Here is a 14,055-nt window from a genome sequence, read left to right as displayed (position 1 = left end):
AGCAATCATGTCTACCTTGCACTGTAGTGCAGTAGATGGACCAATCTCAAGAACACCAACTTTCTTCTGAATGCTGGGTGTGGCTCTATCCGAATGAGAGCTCGAAGCATGGTGAAGGGAATTCTTGGCCATTGTATCAAATAACCTCCATGCTTCGTCCTCGCTCTTCAGCATGAATGTCCCTCCACATGAAGAGTCGATCATCTGACGATTCTTGTCAGACAATCCATCATAGAAGCTCTACACCAGTTGCCATTTCAGCACCTGATGATGGGGACATTTCTTGAGGAGATCCTTTATTCTCTCCCAGGTCTCATGAAAGCGCTCACCATCTAGCTCTGAGAAGCTAGTGATGGCTCTACGGTATTGGTTCGTACGACCAATGGGAAAGTATTTCCGAAGAAACTCCTGTTGCAATTGATCCCAGGACTCTATTTCTAAAGAATCTAAGGACTTTAGCCATTACTTAGCTTTGTCCTTCAATGAAAAGGGGAATAGAGTCAACCTCAAAGCATCATCATCGAAATTCTGTATCTTTACAGTAGAACAGATTTCGAGGAATTCATCTAAATGTCGGTAGGGATCCTCATGACTAAGGCCATAAAAAGATGGGAGCATCTGAATAATGCTGGCCTTAATCTCATAATGTGGCGCTCCTACGAATGCAGGATGCCTGAACATAATCTGTGGGAATGAAGTATTCCCGCAGAGGACGTGGATGAGCTGGGGGTGGAGGTGGAGGATCCATGTCAGCCATTATTGTCGAACTTCGATGAGAATGTAAAAATCTCTCTGGGTTGTCAACAAATGGGTGTAATGGGGTTCCTAAACCTCGCCGCCCCTGCATACACTGGTACTAAGACCAGATGTAAGCAAATGACCTAAATCTAAATCTAAACTAACACAAGTACTAAAATGTAAATAAAACAAATAACAGTACTAAGAAACAAATATGCTATCTAGCTATGTCAGAATGCTATAACTAAATAAAGAAATAACAAAGTAAACTATTCTAAAATATTGAAACAAATAAATACAGGAAATCACAAACTAAGTTTTTCTAAAACCCACATGTCTAATCGCTCCTTACAGAATGATAATTAAGTGAATCCTAGAAAGAACAGTACGTGAATCCTATATTTACTAACTATGTTAATCCTATATTCACTTACTAATCCTACTAACTAAAAAGAAAACAACTAATTAACTAACTAAAACAAATTAATAAATCAAACTCTAAGAAATAAAGTAATTAATTCGCCGTTCCCCGGCAACGGCGCCAAAATTTGGTTGATATTTTGAAATGATCTTTTTTAAAACAATTATTTTCAATAAAACTTTGGAAAATCGTCAACCAAAAGTATAAAAACCGACTTTCCACAAAGTGGTAAGTACGGGTCGAATCCTCAGGGAACAGGAAATAATCAGAGTATTTCTTAAAATTTAATTTATTAATTCCAAATGTCAATCTACAATTATAAAGCTAATACAACTACAATTTATCACTAAAATGAAAATGAAAAAGCATTTAAGTCTTCTGCTCCACGCCAAGGGTATTTCCATCTTTTCGTCAATTATTCGCTCTTCGCACTTGGACAATAACCCTGGAAACTAATGATGCTTTTCAACCTAAAAATGAAGGAAATACCAAGTTAGTATTTTTGATCTAAGAATGAAAAATATAAATAAAACTAAGTCTAATTTTACGAAATTAATAAAATAAGGCTACTTATCAAACAATAATTAACTAAAATACTAAACTAATTCTAAAATTAGCTAAACTAATTCTAATAATGCTGTATGATGATTATGCAGCTCCTAAAATACAGAAACTACTGAAAACAGGTCTAAAATGCCGAAACTATGGAATTTACGAAAATGCCCCTAACTAGTGTAAAATAGATTTCTGATAGGTTATCGGAAAACCACTGTTTGACAGGGCAAACAAGGTCCGATTTTCCCAAACTTTGTTTTGTTCTGCAACTGACAGATTAAAGAATCTGACAATTTTTTCAGAATGAAAAAACAATATCTGGAACTCCAGATATAAGCGTTTCAAATCTGGGAAAAATCAGGATATCGAAAGTCCTGTAATTTAAAAACCAGAAAAAGCAGTTTTCGCAAAGTGCTTAAAAATCAGACCAAATCAACTCCGAAAGAGCTGAAATTTGGTCTGCAGTAAGATAACACGTCAATAAAGTGAATAGAACAAAAATTTGCTAAAAACTCAAAATTTTTGCCTATGAAATTACGACAGTGCGATGCAGCAAAAATCAGTATTTTCTTTCAATGCACTATTCACTCTATGAAGCTATTTTACACACTAAGAATATAATCTAAATGCAATGCAGACTTAATTAATCCTATATGACTGATTATATGCTGATATTAACTATGATGAAGCTAAATGAACTCTAAATGAAGTATGACATGCGTTTTATGACTATAAGCTAAATGAAATAATAATGCAATTACAACTAAAACACTAAATCATGCAATTAACTATATGACTAAGTGCTGCACCAAATATAAACTAACTACACTATTCTAACTAAATTATTAACAAACGACAAACTAACAAGCACACATCAAATCAACAAATGTAAATTTTAACTAAAACAATTAAATCAATAACTATACTAGCTAATCTAAAATCACTATGAATTAAATCTAAACAAAGAATGGGAATAATAGGGAACAATAAGACACGGGATTGACTAGGACTAGGGTCGACTCGACTAGGCTCGGTTGACTTAGGTGGAATCGGTTTTGACTTAGCTAAGGTTGGGTTAACTTGGCTAAGGTTGACTCAGACTAGGTTCAGTCTTGACTCACCATGGGTTGAACTAAGACTCGACTAGAGTTAGGTCTTGACTTGGTTAGGTTTATTAAGACTAGGTTGGACTCGGTTTAGGGTTGACTTAGTCAACTAAGGTTGGTTTGGGTTAGGTTGGGTGAGATAGGCTCGGTTTGGGTTAGGTCTTGGTCTTTGACTTGACTTAGACTAACTGGGTTTGAGTTTTGGATTGACTAGGCTCGAGTTGGGTTAAGTAGGGATTAGGTTTGACTCAACTAGGCTTGACCTAGGGTTTTGACTTGGGCTAGGGTTGACTCGACCTAGGTTTGGTCTATGCTTTGACTTAGGCTAGGATCGGTTTTGACTAGGTTAGGTAGACTCGGTTTTGACTAGACTCAAGGGGGTTTAAACTAGGGTTTGACTCACTTAAATGGATCGACTAAATTAGTAACTTAGTAATTATACTGAGTTAAATTCAAGGCTAACGATTTTAATGGAGAAGGTTGGGCAAATAAAGTAATAATTACCAATGTTCAAACTTTGAAATGATTTGGATTCTCAAAAATCGCCCCACTTAATGAGGGAGTTACATTCCTTAATTGTCTTTAAAGCTCACTTTGGAAAAATGAAAAGTCCAATCTAAAAATCCATGATTTTTGCTTTTCAAGATGGAATTGAATTGCTTTTAATTCTTTATGGAAATCGTGGAGCCTAGATTGGAGGATTAATTAAATTCAAAAACTCTTTCCAAAACTAAATTGTAACTCCTTCTTTAATGCACACTCAAAATTTAAGTCTCCCTTAAATGTCTCACACGATTTTTGAAGAAACTACTCTTTACAAAAACTTTTCAAATTCAATTACTTTAATTACTCTCCTTCTCAAAAATTGTCAACCCTAATGGTGCTACTTTCTAAACTAATGCAATCAAAACTACCTAAGGAATAAAAGGAATAAAATAGAAAAACGATTTTCTAGGATTAAATGCTACCCTAATTCCCAAAATTTCCTTAAATGACCCCTAAAAACGGCTTAAGCAATAAACCCTAATACATTGAACCTAGACACCTTCCCTACCTACCTAATTGCAATTAAGACTTTCTAAAAAAATCGACCTAGAGCTCAATTGGAGCTCTAATGGCTGCCGCCCCTCCTTGGGGAAGAAGAAGACCAACAAAAACAAAAATGCAAACTAAAAAATATATGATTAAACTAAGTAACAAATTTTATAAAACTAAATTAATAATATAATAAGAAAACTCCTAATTACACAAATGCAAACATGAACAACACTATGCTGGAATTCATTAAAAACATAAAAATAAAACTCGATTTTTTTTTTCAAAAGACACAAAACACAAAAACACAAAATGCTTAAAACAATTATTTAGAACAATCCTAAAATGCTAAACTCAACGACAACACACTTTGCACACTGTAAAATCAATAAAAAATTGCAGACATGCAGCATGAAGTAGAATATTACACACACACGTACTTCCTAAACACAAGGATCGGCTAGAAGTAGTCTAGTCGATATTTAAAAAAAAAATATTGATTAAAGCAATACTCAATCACAACCAATGACTAAACGAAATCAACATGAACTTTTTTTGACATCTTTTTTCTGCAAAACAACTCACTACAACACGCTGGACAGAAAAGAAAAAAAATCGAAACAAAAATATTTTTGTAAAACCAAGAATCGGCTAGAAATAGTCTAGCCGATTTTTGTATTTAGCTTTTCAATTAAAAAAAATTCACAACACACAACCAAACGATTAAGATGAATCAAAATGAAAAATTTTTATTGGATTTTCTGTAAAAACATCACAATGAACCACGTTGGAAGCAAAAACCCAAATCGGCTAGAAAAACCTTTAGCCGATTTACATATTTTTAGATAAAAACGATGGAAAAACACAAATCAAATGCATAATCAATGAAAGAAAACCTAGTCTATCGTGCTGGCCTATGCACGAACTCTATTCTAAGGTTGAAAACAAAAAGAAAACAAGAAACACTCAGAAATTAAGAAAATAAAATCAACACTCAATTCGGTTTTAGCTAGAAGAGAAGGAAGAAGAAGACCTACCTCATGGAAAATCCGACGACCGGGGGGATGAAGAAGAGCGGACCGTGGCTTGATCTTGACGTCCCGAACAGTTCGAGAATGCTGGACTTCACCAAAAAACAGCACTTTTGCAGCTGCTACACGTTGGAGATCCACCGAAGATGGAGTATGTGCCGATTCTCGATCGGAGGGTGTAGAAAGCCGGATGGAGGTAGGGCCGGCTCACCTTGTTGGTGTGTTTCGCACTCCCACACAAAGTTAATGGTCTCCACCTCTGCTACACCTGCAAAAGTACAGAAAAATGGTGAAAATATAGCAAGGAGAAAGAAAGAAATGGAGAGAAATCACAAAAGAGGTCGAAATATGCTTGGAAACCAAGCATGAACCGATCTTCAATGGCCAACACTTGGGAGAAAGGAGAGGAAGGAGCTGCTGGAGTTAAAAGCACTGTAGGGGGCATCCAAACAAAGCCAAAGACGTCTAGGGTTTGCTGGAAAAAACTATTTATACTTTTGATAATTTTCAGAAACACTGTTATAAAAAAAATATTTTCTATGCGCCTCTTTCTGGGGGGTTTTCTGCAAAACTTTTTGTAATGGATCTGGATAGGCGTGTGGGTTGGGTTTTGGGCTTTCTAAGGGTTGATCCAAAGTCCAAATAACCTCATTGGGTCGGATATGGATCCGATCCACCTCGAAATCCGTGCCCAAACACTGAAATAGCCATAACTCTCTCATTTTAACTCCGATTTTTTTGAAATTCAAACCATAACCCCTTACTATCAAAATAAATCTAAACATGGGTTTAAGATCTTAAACTTGTTACAAAATGCATGAAAAACCTATTAACATGATGTGCATTTCATGCATCATCAACTGGTTCAAGACGACCATCTTCATTTTTGCCTAGACCTTGGAAAGGCTGGTAGCCGTGCTTCACTAGTAAATCAAATCCCTTCTTAGCCTTCATAAATTGGGAGAATAGAGGATGCCCCTTAAGTGTGCTGTAATCAATTCGTCCTCCAATCTTGAAGAACTGTGGGCCTCCCCATCGGGTCGTAGCCACTGTATGCTCGGATTGCTCTGCCATCTGTATTATTCCTGAATCTTCCTCAAAACTAACCTCTTCAATCCCTCTAATGCTAGGGATATCAGTAGTGAAAGAGGGTCTGGGAATCATGGGTTGTGCTAGCCTCTGCTCCGGATCCTCGCCCAAGACTGTCGTGATCATACCACCTTTTGACCACTTGATGCACTGATGCAGAGTAGATGGTACTGCGTTTGTATTGTGGATCCATGGTCGTCCTAACAACAGATTGTAGGTAGGTGGCACGTTGACCACGTGAAAGAGAATTGAATGGACCGAGTAGTCAATAAAGATCTCCAGGAAGATTTTTCCTTTCGTTGTTTGGCCATGATTGTCAAACCCATAAATGGTGATAGGATCTGGAATATATTCTTCTTCTTTAATGCCCAAAGCTTTGGTGGTCATTTCTGAACATATGTTGAGGTTGCTGCCTCCGTCTATCAACACGTGAGGAACTGTCATCCCTCTGGTTCGGACCACAACATACAAGGCGTTGTTATGGAACACATGAGGCTTAGGGAGATCCTCATCGGAGAAAGTAACTGGAGCATTAGTCATGGCCTGATTGACTATGTGGGCCATGTCTTTCGGAGTTGTGCTTGGCTTCACCTTGATTTTCTGCAATAGATCGTTCAACACCTGCTGATGCTTGGCAGAAGCCTGGGTTAAGTCCAAAATTGAGACATTGGATAATGCTGTAATTGGCTTTGGCGCAGATGTCTCGCTTTTCTCGGGGGCGGGCTTAATGAAATGTTTAGGGAGCCATGGCATTCTTCTGGCTACCTTAGGAGATACTCCAGCGGGCTTGTCAGATACTTTCATTTTGCCAAAGGCTGAGACGAGATTCATCTTCTGAGCCTTGGACTGAGCCTGTTGCAATACTAGGACCCGATGCTGAGCTTGCATATCATTTTCAGAGCATGGCCTGATATGCTCTTGTGGCTGAAACGACTGTTCGGTGATGACTACTGTAGAATGATGAGGAAATGGCTCTTTAAAAATATCTATATTCTCGTCTTCGACACCTTCTATCAGAAGATTTTTGTCAATAAGATCTTGAACTATGTTCTTGAGAACGAAGCAATTCTCGGTATTGTGCCCCACTGTTCTGTGAAACTTGCAGAATTGATCTTTGAATTTTCCCATAGGAACGGGAGGATCAACCAACCTTGGCAACTTGACCATCTCCTTGGTCAACATGTACTCAAGCACAGTCTCGAGTGATTGATCTAATCAAGTGAATTTTCTGTCATAGCTCCATCCTTCATGCTTCACTTTCTCTCGGGGTTTTGGTCCCTGCTCTGGCTGAAGCGGCTTGCTGAATTGCGGGATCGGCTTCCCCTTCTGATCATTCCTGTTTGAACCTCCTGCCCCATAACAGAAGTCTCCATTTTGTCCCTTGCGATGATTCCATTTATTATTATTGACAGAATTAGTGAAGTGAGTCTTCTTCTTTGACTCGTTTTGGCTGTTGTTTTTGGTGAAGGTAAAACGTTCGTAAAAACCATTATCCATGCTGAATTCGAGCCATTCGGCTCGCTCTGTTAATTCAATAAAGGTTCTGGACGGTGCAGTGGAGATGAGGCCTTTCAGCGACTGCGAGAAATTACTCAGAATTAGGGACAAAGCGTGCCCCTCTGATATGGGATCTCTCATTTTATTACAAGCCGACCTCCAGTGGTGGATGAAGTCTCTAGCTTTTTCATTCTCTCTCTGCTTCAGACCACAAAGATGGCTGAGGGTTGGGAGCGCCTCAGCATTAAAGAGGAATCGCTCAATGAACATGTTCACCACTTTGTCAAATTCCTTTAATTCGATTGGATTGACATACTCTGAGTACCATTTAGCTGCCGTTCCCTCCAGACTGCGAGGGAAGCAAAGGAAGAGTGCCCGATTGTCATGCTTGAATCGTGAACACTCAGCGAAAAACATGGCAAGATGAGCCTTAGGGTCGCCAGAACCATCAAACTTGATAAATTTTCTGAGGAGATTATCCCGATTATCATCCCCGTCCAAACCATCATAGAAGTCTTCGCTGGTGAAGACTTTCTTGCCCTTGTCGCGGGCCTGCAGATCTTTGACCATTTTCATCATGTCTTTTAGCTGTGACTGAGTAGGGTCGTCAATAGACTGAGTCCGGGACTTATAAGCCGACCCCTGGCCCTGGGTCGACCTTTTGAATTCCTGCTTAGTTTCATATTCCTTGTCAGTATCATCCGTTGATTCTGATTCGTCAGACATTTTCTTGTGACGACTCTGCTTTTTGATAATTTTCACATTCTTAGCGGCACGACCCTTATCCTTCTGCTTTATCTGAATCTGCTCAGTACTGGCTTCAGCTTGCTCTGCCAGCATCTTACTCATCATCTTTTTGAACATGACGTACATCTGGGGATCTACGTCATCTTCTGCTTGTTGACCTTGACCACGGGGTGAGTCCATTTCCTCCTCTGAAGCCACTGAGTATGCAATGCCTTCAACTGATAGGGTTTTCTTTCCGGACCTTGTATGAACCATCGAGTATCACGAGTATTCTTTTAGATATTGCTGATGCTCTCTGCAAGGTAGAACTGATGGTTAGGCTTTTGAAGGAAATTTGGTTGGAGGAAAATATTTGTTGAGAATTTTGATAGACAATTGAAATAATATCCCATTACTAGGGATTGAGTCGTCGCTGGAATTACGACAATTGCGTTGCTATTCTTTGCAAAATAAACAACTGGAAATATGCCTTGTTACCTAGGCGAGGTCGTCAAACCAAGGTGAACTGCAGAATAAAGGAATTTTATTGAGGGGAAAAACATGATTTTATCAATAATACACTTGACAGAGGGGAGGGGGACAGACAATTTTCCACCACTCCGGATATTCAGAAGACACACGAGGGCCAGGAAAAATAGTAAGATTGACAAAGGAATCCCAGCCATGTCTGGCAGAATGGTATGCTCCGGAACACTAATCTGATGCGAGGTCGAATTCTGGCAGAACCCCTGCTAGTGGACGAATCTCTACGCGCTTCTGCCTCTGAGAGAACTGCCTGACACACCGCTCTGGATGATAGTATGCGCAGAAGAACGGGCCAAGTAGCTTGAACCGCTTGCCATAAGCGTAAGTATATCTGGGAGGTGATTCCTGACGATCAAAGTAGTCTCATACGACTTCTTCCTCCTGAAGGTTGTCGATCAAGAATCGGTATCGCGCAACTGGCAGAAGCTTTTTACCATTGTATCTGAAGGAATTGGCTCAGACTGGCACATGCCGGAGGAACCAAGACTGCAACGCGTAGGTGCACCCTTCGACTAGAATTGATTCTTCGAGTGCGAAACGAGTCAACCCTCGGTATAGAAAGGCGAGTGCGGCCATGGCAATGGAGAGGCGGCTGGTCTGTCGACTTCCCCATCTCCTTAGAAGCTGAACTATTCTGATATCCATATAATTTCGTCCATCTGGAAAGAGAGCTAATCCCACTATGCACAGAACCATCTGTAAACACCCCAAATTTTCACTCACCTTCTTGACATCACCCTCAATCGACACATTTCAGTTCTTCAGAAGCAATGAAGGGCAAAATAGTCATTTTTCAAGATTGAACCTTGCAAAAAGTCCTAAATTTCACTCTTGAGCCTCAAATTTTTTATATTTAGGTTCAGAGACATCTTCAAATTGCAAAATTTCAAAATCCTTTTTCGGGACAAAAAGTTAGAATTTCCAAGTCCAAGCTCAGAGTGACATTTCATAGAACATGTCTTTGCATAGCATTGCATCATTTCACTGCATAGCATGTCAGTTTGAGATCCAGAACTCCTGATTTTCAAAATTGTCCATTCAGATTTGATTTTTAAACCTTTTCAAATTGATTTTTAAAACCCTGGGTATTCAAAATTACCAAATTTTCCCATTTTACCCCCAAGACTTTGAATTACAAAATTTTTTTAAAGAAAAACAATCTGGATATTTGGATATTGATTTTAAAGATTTTATCTCAAAACTTTTTGCAAAAAGGATTTTAAATCTCTTTTCAAAATTTTTACATTTACTTTATCCATATTTTGCTCTGAAAAAAAAAAACCATTTTTTCCAAATTCTTGAAAACAAATAATGTTTTATTTCGTATCTTCAAATAAATGGAGCAGGACCCGCCTTTGAACTAGCATCATACTCAGACTCTCAGGTAAGTTGTTTATTCTCAAGCGTGACCCACCCGAAGTTCATACCAATTTGCAAATTTTTCTTAATTTCTCAATATTTATTATTTTTTTTTTTTAGTTAGCGGGCCCACACACATGTGGCACCCCATTTGAAAATAAAAGATTTTACAAAACAAAATAAAGCTTTATTTTCAAAAGGATTTTAAAAGTGGATTGAGGTGGCATTTCCATAAAAGCCTCTCATTTATTTCCTTTTTATTTATTTGTTTTAATAAAAAAAAAAAATTAAGAAGGAGGCAGCCTTAAATGGCACAGCCGAACTTCCCCAAAAAATAAAAAAAACTAATAAATTTCATTTTTACCTAGAACTTAGGTAAATGAAATGAAACATTCGAAAAAAAAAAAAAAAACAAGATGCGCCCTTTTGAAAACGGCAGCATTGAAGTCCGATTTGAAAAAAATTTCAAAAAAATGATAACGGACCCTCATGAATGAGGAGGGGGCTGCGTTTTTTTTCTTTGGGGGGGAAAGGAAAGTTTTAAAAAGGGCAGGCACTCACGAAGGAGAGGGGATTAAAAATTTTCTCTTTTGGGGATTTTGCAAGAAGGAAGCTCTGAAGCGTGAGGGAGCATCCAATCATCTTCACCTCAGCCGCAGGGGTCATCCACCTCCAAGGTCTGCAGTTTATCTTTCTTCAGCCCCATTCAGAAGAAATCCAACGCTGCTTCTCATTCACTTAACCCAGCCACAAAGAGGTCAGCCACCTCCAGCCATCTGCATCTCCTTCAGCCCACCAGCCAGAGATCAAGCCGACTCTGCAGCCATCATCAGCTCCTTCATATTGCCTTCAGATAGCAGGCCGTCTCATCCTCTTCAGCCCCAACCGCAGGGGAGCCATCTCCAACATCTGCGTTTCATCCTTCTTCAGCCCAGCATCAGAAGAACATCTCTCACTTGCTGCTTACAGGTCAGCTAAATGGCTCACCCCCAATGTTTTGAACAGGTCACGAAAGTACTTTGTACAAGGTGTCATCTCTTGGAAAATATTTTGCAGGAAAATAACACTCGTTTGATTTTTTGTGTTTCAACGAATTCATTACATTGTCCATGGCATGTTTCTAGCTATTTCCGATTTTACATTATCTTTTGATTTTGTGTTTTCAATTCATTTATTTCCCAATTTAATGCATCGTTTATTTCTTGTTCTTCTATTTTACTGAATTGTCGTATGTTATTTTAAGTTTCATGTTCTGTTTCTATTTACCAATGATATTTTGTTCTAGCTTAGGTTCATAAGTTCTAAAATTTCTTGTTTTGATCATTGTAATTTCCCATTAGATTTTGATTTGCTGATTATTCATCTTTCGATCTTTTCGCAATTCATAATTTCTTTTATGTAAAAATCTGTCCCACCATAAACCATTGCATTCTATTCTTCACAGGGACCCAACTGTAGTCGTCCATTCATGCAATGTATACAAGTTTTTGCTCAGTCGTTATGTTCCAGCATAAACCCAATTTTCTGCTGCAAAACCTGATTTTTGCAACATAAAACATTTTCCTGCAATAGCATAAACCCAATTTTCTGCTGCAAAAACCTGATGTTTGCAACAAAAAAACATTTTTCTGCCATAGCATAAACCCAATTTTCTGCTGCAAAAACCCGATTTTCTGCAACAGAAAATAATTTTCTGCAATGGCACAAGCTCAAATTTCTGCTCCTCCTCTAATGGTCGATTATGCTAAGTTGTTTGAAAAACTCGTATAGGAGCTTCCCCTTTGACCCCACGATTTCTGAAATTTAGTCTCTATATCTCCACTGGTAGCATCATCTGCACCTCTTCCTTTATCCTCACTACAGTTTCCCCAGCATCTTCATATCTCCACTATGTTTTTCACAGCAACCTTGAAGCCAATCCACAATGTTTCTGCAGCAAAATTTCTGTATATTTTGTATGGTATGTTATACCCATTCCAGGATATGCAGATATCCAGTCTTGATAATCAATGATATTCATGAGCGGATATCTCTATGTTTGTTCATGATCTCCAGACCATCTTTGGCATGCTTCATTATAGATATATAGAAAAGCTCCATATCCGATTTTACTGAGAAATATGTTATAATTTGGGAACTACGGCTGTGTGAAATCACCTACAGAAACTGTATATACCTGTATTTTCTGATTTTACCCATTACATGGAATTTCCATTAATATGTATATGTTCTCATTATAGGTATATATGTATCTATATATATATGTATATCTATGTATATCTACCTATATATATACGTATATATATATACACATATATACATATACTTATATATATATATATGTATATATCCCTTCATGTGCATTGGTTATCACATATATTTTTCTTTTTTTTTACTTTTTGTAAATATATCTTTATTATCATATATCATTTATCATAAATTCAAGTATTTCTATATTTACCTGTATATCTTTGTTGTATATAGTATATATACCCATTTTCTTGGTTATCTTGTACTAACTCTCATTTTGCAGGAAAATCTAGAAGTTGCTGATTCCTTGGCTCCATTTCAATTTTTTTTTTTTACTTTATGTTATGCAATGTAACAATCCAATGTAAACCTTGGAATAAGATTTACTTTTACTGCTTAGATTAGGCCGCATCTCATATAGTTTGATTTCAGTAATAGCCTGATTCTATGATGCATATATCTCAATTTTCCAAATTCACCGTGGATGAACACGAATGGCACGTGCACCAACTCTTAGAGAGTTGATGAACTCGGTGGAGTCCATATTTACGGCCCTAGTCGGAATATGGACGAGACCCAGATCCATCATCTTTCTAACAGTCACATTGAGCCTACACTCTTAGGCTATCTTGAAAATGCACCTCATATTTCCAATGTTTTCAAAATATTGTGAATTAACTCAGATAAACCCTGAATATATTCATGGCCACAGTCAGAATATGTGAAGGATTTACTTTGGCTTAATCCACATTTTTTCAACAACTTTTTCAGAAAGTTTTTCAAAGTGCATTCATTCATTCAAATCATCTGCATCATTCATTTTTCTCATGATTTTCTCAAAAGATTTTCATTTCATGTTGTCGATTTCTCAAAAAATTATGATGATATTCGGAGTTGGATTTTCCAAATCAAAGTTTTCCTGTGACTTTCCTTGAAAATATTATTTTCTTAAGATGCTTTCAAAAGGAATTTCTCATCTTTCTCAAGAATCAAAGTTGATTTTCAGACATTTCAAAGACAAGATTCTCATGAATTCAATTTCCTAAGTTTTGAATTTCCTTCTCCAATGAGTTTTCCTACAAAATTTTCTATCATTTTCATAAGAAAATTCTCAAAATCCGAGTTTTCCTGATAAGTGTTCTTCTTTTCAAATGTTCATCTTTTCTCAAGAATTCCTTCCATTTTTCCTGAAATTTCATCTCTTCATGGTTTTCCAAGTCTTTATTAACTTTCTCAAAATTTTCCTGAGATTCTCATTTCTTCATGGTTTTCCAAGTCTTTATAAACTTTCTCAAAATTTTCCTGAGATTCTCATTTCTTTAAGGTTTTCCAAGTCTTTATTAACTTTCTCAAAATTTTCCTGAAATTCTCAATTTTTCATGGTTTTCCAAGTCCTCATAAACTTTCTCAAGATTTTCTCGAGATTCTCACTTCATCAAGATTTTCCAAATCTTTATAAACTTTATCGAGATTTCAAACCTTCTTCGTCTGAGTTTCCTGAGAGATTGATTTCCATCTTTTTCCTGAAAAATGCTTTTCAATTCCAAATGTTTTCTAAGCATACATCATATTTTCCAATTTACATTTTCCAAAAATCTCATAGCACATGCCTGAATTCTCTGTGCATTTAGGATAGAACACAATTTCGGTAATTTCACTAAGTCAAGCACAATTTTGGTCCTTGGTTCGATTACCCCTATTA

The 14,055-nt window shown here is 37.3% G+C and overlaps 1 non-coding gene across 1 annotated transcript; it reads left to right on the top strand.

Moving 5' to 3' along the window:
• Positions 1 to 262: 262 nt before the first annotated feature.
• On the top strand, positions 263 to 365 carry LOC149820916 (small nucleolar RNA R71). The gene has a single exon (XR_016426935.1). It is a non-coding gene; the product is annotated as a small nucleolar RNA R71 (small nucleolar RNA).
• Positions 366 to 14,055: the final 13,690 nt, after the last annotated feature.

The sequence above is a fragment of the Nuphar pumila genome, chromosome 12, assembly GCF_984573655.1.
Source record: "Nuphar pumila chromosome 12, dmNupPumi1.hap1.1, whole genome shotgun sequence".
Lineage (NCBI taxonomy): Eukaryota > Viridiplantae > Streptophyta > Magnoliopsida > Nymphaeales > Nymphaeaceae > Nuphar > Nuphar pumila.
The sequence above is the reverse complement of the archived record's forward strand: the minus strand, read 5'-3'. Positions and strand labels throughout refer to the sequence as shown.